Below are 7,243 nucleotides of genomic sequence, written 5' to 3' on the forward strand. Positions count from 1 at the left end.
TACTGAGAGAAGGTGTGCCTGGCAGGAGGAGGTGCCCCAGGCCTCCGTGAACTGGGGGCACGGGATGCAGGCCAGCCACATGGAGTGGGGATGGTAACATCCAGTCACCAAGCATCACTATGTTGAGGTTGGTATATGTTTGATCATCCACACACAAACAGCCCAAGCACAAGGCCAGTCCACTTAGGGGATAATGACAGTGATAAGAAAGACTGCAGTTAAGTAACACAAACAACAGCTTGGTACATGCTGTGTGTTCATCCTGTGTTACAGAGGAACTATGTGACTGAACAGAAGCACAGGATAGACCAGAGCGCAGTGAGACGCAGTGACCACTGGCCGAGAAGGCCTGTGCCTCTGACTTACATGCTGGCAGCATGGGTGGGCGTGCTGGGCTTGTTTTGCAGTGATGGAGCAGACCCAACCTGTGAAGTCCACCTCCTCAGCGTCAGACCACTTGATGAAAGCATGCGGCGTGAGCTGCCTTCAAGTCTGCTCTCTCTGCAGGGTTTTTTAAATTAAGCATTTATTTATAAAATCCTGATATTCCAGACTGAACACTCCACTGGGCAGTTTTGGAGGTGGTTCTTTAGCTATGCATCTCAGCAGCTCAAAAACTGCCATGGGAGGTTGGCTTCCCATCCCGTATGCACTGAGGGGGCTCTCCAGTGTTCTGAGCCTGGTGGGTCTCTGCCACATCTCCTTCCACCTGGCACCCAAACATCAGCTCCAGCTCATTGACGTCCAGAGGGGGAATGGGTGCCTCCCAAATGCTATCTCTGTCAGAGAAAGTCCCATGCTCCACATGTTGGACTGTGCCTTGGGGTCTTTCTGGTGACATGGAGGACCTGGTGCCCATGTAGGAGTTGGCATGGAGCCGATGGGCTGTCTACTGACTACAAAGTCACAGAACCTTATCATGAGGTGACCAGGATGTTGGAGGGCTTGACATCTTTGGATAATTTTATGGTTTCCCCTATGATACGTTGGGCCCTTTATTACAAAAATCCTAAAATGTGTGCAGTAATTCTTCTACATTTTTTGATCCTATGAACCTCCATCCATGTGTCCCATGCAGATGCTGACCTCACCATTGCTGCAGAATGCCCTGTAGAAGTTCATGAAGTATGGTAAGTCGTACTCATGTGGCACCTGCAGCTCACAGGTGATCTGCTTCCAGGTGGCCAGCTTGATCTCCAGGTGGACGAACTTTTGGGCCACGACCAGGCCAGACAGTTTATGGGAGAGCTTGAACACCACAATGCCTTGCCAGGGTCCAGCTTGTCATCCTTCAGCACTCTCACCCCCAGCTCTCCCAGAGGGCTTCCTAACCCTAACTCTAAACCTACCCTCTCCATCACTGGTGCCCCACCCCCAAGAGGTTTGACCGTGTTATAATGTAGGAAAAAAGCCTTCATCAGATGCTGGTGCCATGCTTTTGTACTTCCCAGCATCTAGTATGTTGAGCTAAATAAATCTCTATTCTTTTTGAAATATGCTGTCCCAGGTATTTTGTTACATCAACTGAAAACAAGCTAAGACAGTATGCTTCAGGGATCTGAGCAATTTAATGGTATTGAGTTTTAAAATATCCTCCATATTAATCACACACACGAACTTTGTTACAATATTCTTTAAATGTGATGGTTTATGTTAGCAAAGGCTTGTGAGTTTATTACTATGTGGCATTACTCGTCTACATGAGCGTATTATAATTTGACCCTTACTAGTTGGGAAGGATTATATACAATGAAAATAACCAAATTAGATTTTGGTGTGTGAATATCCTGGCTGTATTTTTAGTTCACCATAAAGTCATTCATTTGTGGTAATGAAAGCGGCAACGTATTGAAACAATGAAATGAAAGATTCAAGGAGCAGCACAGGTATACTGCTCCGAGACTGCCTAAGAGTCTAATAACATTGGGGCTAAATTCAGAGTCCAGGAACACAGCCTAAATGTTACAACTTGTTTCCTCTCTGGATCTTTGGCCTAAAACACATGGCCTGGGCATGAAATAACCACAATTGCCGGTGGATCTATGAAAGAACCAGAGCATTCTGCTGTCTATATTACCTCCGGCTTGGCCCAGATCTGGGATCTCCCCTGGATAGACCTCAGTTTACTCATCTATAAATGGATGAGTGGTCCAGCTCTGCTTAGATCTGAGAATGCTCAGGACTCAGCGCATTTCCTTGTTCTTGAGAATACTTTTTATTTGCAGAAGACATATAATTAAAACAGATGAAAACCACCCCTATTCTTCCCATTTTCCCTTCCCTCTCCCTGCTCCTAATTCTTGGTGCTGGATAAACCTCTGGTCACTAAAGATGCACTATCTGAAACATCTGGGTGATGTAAGGTATTGGCTTTTTCAGAACCCCTGAGCTAAATGGTCCAATTTCTTTTGCTCATGGAAGTTCCCACAGGAAGCTCCTTTTCACCAGGACATTTACTTGTGCCTAAAGTCCTGTGGGAGGGGACGGCTTGTGTTCTACAGGGCAGACCTTGCACTTCTTATTGGTATGTGCAATTAATATCAGGATATTTAAAAAGTCAATACTATTAAGTTGCTCAGATCCCTGATGCATACTGTCTTAGCTTGTTTTCAGTTGATGTAACAAAATGCCTGGGACAGCATATTTCAAAGTCATTTGATGATACTTGGTCTATTGATGGAGTGGTGTGGAGGATTCAGAATCTCTTCCTGTCATGAGAGGATCTGCAGGCTATTCTTAAGGCTAAAAGATCCTCTAAGTCAGGTCACCCTGGAGCTCTGGGGAGCCAGAGAGAGTTGGTGGATCTGCTGAACAAAAATCCCGTGAATCGAGATCTCTTTTCAGTTTGCTGTTGCCACCTGTAAATTAAAGCCACAGTTCTTGGCACACAGGATTAATCCTTGTGGTACCACAGTAGCCAGACTTATATACTTCCCTATGGGATGAATGGAAATTTGAGATTATACTGTAATTAGTACCCATCGGTCCAGTAAATCCATATATTCATCAGACATGTGGGTAGGTGACCAGAACACCTGGACCCAACCCATCCCAAAATGTTCCTGTTTTAGAAGTCATAGATAAGCCAAGGTTAATGGTGTCAGCTACATACCCTACTTCCCTATTGGATCAATATTAGCTAAGTAGCTATCTCATAATATTACTGGTTGGTTATAGTTTGACCTATGTTGTACCCTCATTGTAACTTTGCCGTATAAATTACCCCTGACAAAGGGGCTTGGTGGCAACCCACTTCCGGGACCTCTTGTGTCTCTCAGGAGCTGTTCCTACTCTCCAATAAAACTTTCCAACTCTTAACTTCCTTTTCCTTTGGAATTCATTCTTCAATTTCAGGGGACACAAACTTGGCACACTTGACATCTAGCAGGTTGGGAGTTATACTTCTCCTATATCAAGAAGACCCATCTTGAGTGTGGGTGGTACAAACAGCAGGCTTGTAGCCCTAATGGAATAAAATGAAAAGGGAAGAGTCACTTGTGTTTTCTTCAGAGGAGCTTTAGTCTTTACTTTCACCTTGAGTAACATCTCCTGGCTTCTGGCACAGACTCTTCAGTCTTCCATCTAGGGCCCTTTGGCCTTCTGATGTGAATTCACATGGGACACTACAATAAGCTCCAGACCTTCGACCTTTGAGTGGACCCTTCAGATCTCCAGCTCACAGGCAGCCCTTTTGTACTCTTCCATACCTGACTCTGTAGACCGCCATTATAAGCCAAACTTGTAAATAGTTATTTATTTATATATCTTGCAATAAATCTAGTAAACACTGCCTTGTATAGGTCTCCTTTACACCAGAGAGAAGAAAGCTCTGGAAATATAGAACAGCCCCTGAGGAAAAGGCTCAGATCTGCAGGGCAGACTGGGAACTTGAGGAGATGGACATCTTTCCAGTACACAGGCACCAGTGTTATCAGGTAGCTCCTTCTAAAAGTGGCTCACTAAATAAACATTACTAGGTTCTGAATTGCTTGTCTCTTCTTCTGGAGTTGGAGTCCAGGTTCTTCTCATCTCAAACAAAGAATTGAATGAAATGAGCAAAAAGCAGTGGCAAAGTTTATGTGAAAAGTAAAAGTGAAGAGTGAGGGAGAAACTAGTTCTGCAGAGAAAGCCTGGGTCAAATGAAAGAGGAAAAGGCAAGATAATAATACACTCCGGAGGAAGCAGCATGGGCTATTGTGAGGAAAGCCATGACAGCAAGCTCTTCTTGGCATCTGTGTCCTTTTATACTGTCCAAATCTTGAGGAATCCCATGAGAACTTCTACATACAGGGCCTGAGACGTGGTGCTGGGATCCCACTCCTCAGGCTGATGTCAGGTCAAGGCCATCTCATTGAAAACATGCTCAAGTTCTCCTGAGAAGTCTATATGCAGGGTTTTGGGAAGTGTTCTGTGCATGCGTTCTGGGATCTTCTATTTAACACGTCACCTACTTTCCAAACCAGCTTTGCCACACACTAATCTCTTATCTCAATAGGATTCCGTATTTCATGAACGTCCTGCCCCTACATTAGTCTACAAACCTAAGGTAAAGCCCTGAAAACAGGGCAGAGGTAGAATTTGGCCTTTGTGCCAGGTTCCTGGCACAAATCTCCTAAAACCTTTGGAATCTCCAGACTGATAAGAGCATCTTTTGTTTGTTAAGAAGATGACTGATAGCTAGGGGCCCCTTCTGAAAGGACTAGACAGATGAAACTCTCAGTCCCACTCTTGACCTCCAGAAAAGAGAGGGGCTGAAGGCTGAATCAATCACCAACAGGCAGTAATGCAGGGTGGAGAAAGTCTCTTAAGGACTGCTTCAAGGTTTTGATCACCTTCAAGAAAAACCAAATTTCAGCCCTGGCCTCCCATTAGAAGGGTTTTGTTCTCTGCTCTAGAAAATGCAGAATTATTTATTCATTATTAGATCAAAAGGGAGAAAAGAGGGACAACTGAGGAGGGGTTGGGAGATGAGAGCCCAGGGAAAAGGAAGATGGACTGGAGTCACTTAGCGGGGACTGAGTTGTATGGGAGAAGTTACCACTACATCTCCAAGAACCAGGGAACCTGGAGCCACAGCGGTGGGCTGGGGAGGAGCTGGCAGCTCAGGAGGAGAGTAGGGTGGAAGTGATGGGGCCTGTTTACTTAAGAACCTCCAATACCACTGAATGTGGGACCCAGTGCTGGCTGCAGGTCTCAGTATGTGGGGGGCCATCTGATGGCCTCTGTCATCCTTACCTCTGCAAATCTTTGTGCCAGGACTGCTCAGGATGGTGAGACGTTAGGTCACTCCAATGGAGGGAGGGGGAGAAAGATTTGCCCTTGAGGCAAGACTGAGATGGACCGTGACTCTGTACTGCCCTCCCACAGCAATTCTGAAAATGAACTGTAACATTGAATGTGGTCTTCTACTTCCAGCATGAGAGAAGCTCAAAGTCCTCTCTACTTACATTTTATCATGGCTGCAAGGATTTGAAAATGAAAAAATCAAATTCTCCCACCTTTTGAAACATGATTTTGAAGAAAATTATTTGTCACCAGCAAATGAAAACAATGAAGCTTCACTTTGGTGTCTTCCACAGGCAATTTGACACAATTCAACATGTGGCCATCGCTGACTTAGGCGACACCTCGGACTTAGGGCAGAACAATGCAGAGGTGCCTGTGCGTACTGGTGTTGGTAGCAGGGTCTCAGAGCAGCTGGGTGTGAGGTACATTCTAGCTGCCTTCCTGGTGTTACTGGGTGGAAGGTCCTATAGGGCTTCTCTCCAGGTCCTTTGGTGTCCTGAGCAAAGATTTGGACAGGACACCCAGAAGAGGCAGCTAGAGTGTTTGTGTACCAAAGGTAGAAAAGCAGTTTGCTCTTCAGAGTGAGAGTGGGTGGGTGAAAAGGTTCACAGCAGCCCCAAGGATGAAGGAAAGGGGTCTTTTGTTTCCAAAATTCTCAATTTATCTCTTTTTCATGCAAAGAAAGCATTGGGATGCTTGTCCTATCAAACAACCACTTTGCCTCAGCCACCTGTAGACTGACCTATTGAAAAGCTGCTTGGTTTCCCGACCTATACAAAGGCTTAGGAACAGCGTCCTTGCTTGGTTGTGTCCACATGCAAATGAAAGGTTGAGAAGAGCACATTCTGATGGGTTCTGTGAAAGGCCCGATTGCAATGAAGGATTTAAAGTAGCACTTTTCTGATTGGTTCTGTGTACAGTGATGATGGTGTCATTGTGCAGGGAGTGTCCCTGTTGCCCTGTCTTACTGGGGTAGAGAAGGGAAGAAGAAAGAGGACGTCCATTTGGGCCAAAACAGGGAGGCTCACTGTAGGGGAAGGGATTCATGCACTGGTCTATTGGTCTGCTTAATTTCTATGTGGCAAGTCCTATTTCCTCAGATTGACCACAGCCACACTTCTGTTCCCCTAGGCTCTTCTAGAGCCTTGTCACTCCCCACTGAGAGGTTGGGTCTGTGTTCTCTGTCCCTTAACCAGGTGGAGCTTTTGAGACTGAAGAAGAATCCAGATCCTGTATGGCCACCAGGCCAGGTGAGAAGAGTGACCAAGCTTCCTCCTGGCCTTCTCTTGGGACCCCTGCTTAAGAGCCCTGAGCCACTGTCTAAGGGACCTAGTTACTCTGGAGTAGCGGTTCCAAGTACCCACAAGGAGCCATCATGGGGAACCAGAGAGGCCAGAACTGCCCGGCAGTGCCAGCCTCAGACCATCCCTCAGTCTCACAGAGTCCTGCCCAAGTCACAGGTCTGTGAGCGCCAATGAACCACGGTTGTTGTTTGGGACTGGCGCATTATGTAAGCATCTCTATTTGTCTTTTAGACCGCCTCATTTCCACTTGTGTTAGAGACTAGGAACCAGGGCACAGAGAAAGGGGATTCTCACATCCCTGTCCCAGCCTTAGGGGGTCTGATTTCCATGACCTCAAATTCCCTGGCAAATACTTGTAACAGAGGCTAAAATGAATTTTTAGAAATTAGGATTATTTTATCCCTAGTATTACCAAAAGGGGTGGGGGGGTCATTCATTCATTCCGTTTAGAGATAAGCTGCTTTCCCAGATTCCTTAGGCTGAAAGCATAAGCTCCACTGCAGGCCTGAGAACAAGGAGAAATCAATTCCCAGCCTCTGGCTAAAGCTTGGCTACATCTGAATATCTTCTTTGCATTTCTCCTTCCTCTTGTAAAGCTGAGTGCTTCCAAGCACAGGGATGGTGGAGGTGTCTTCCTTTTTTTTTTTTTTTTT

At 45.8% G+C, this 7,243-nt stretch overlaps 1 pseudogene; it reads right to left on the bottom strand.

Annotated features, from left to right (window-relative positions):
• Positions 1–362: 362 nt before the first annotated feature.
• LOC104850605 lies at positions 363–5,457 on the bottom strand (annotated as a pseudogene).
• Between the last annotated feature and the right edge of the window lie 1,786 nt (positions 5,458–7,243).

This window comes from Fukomys damarensis, unplaced genomic scaffold (assembly GCF_012274545.1).
Source record: "Fukomys damarensis isolate Sample0158 unplaced genomic scaffold, DMR_v1.0_HiC HiC_scaffold_27, whole genome shotgun sequence".
NCBI classification, from domain to species: domain Eukaryota; kingdom Metazoa; phylum Chordata; class Mammalia; order Rodentia; family Bathyergidae; genus Fukomys; species Fukomys damarensis.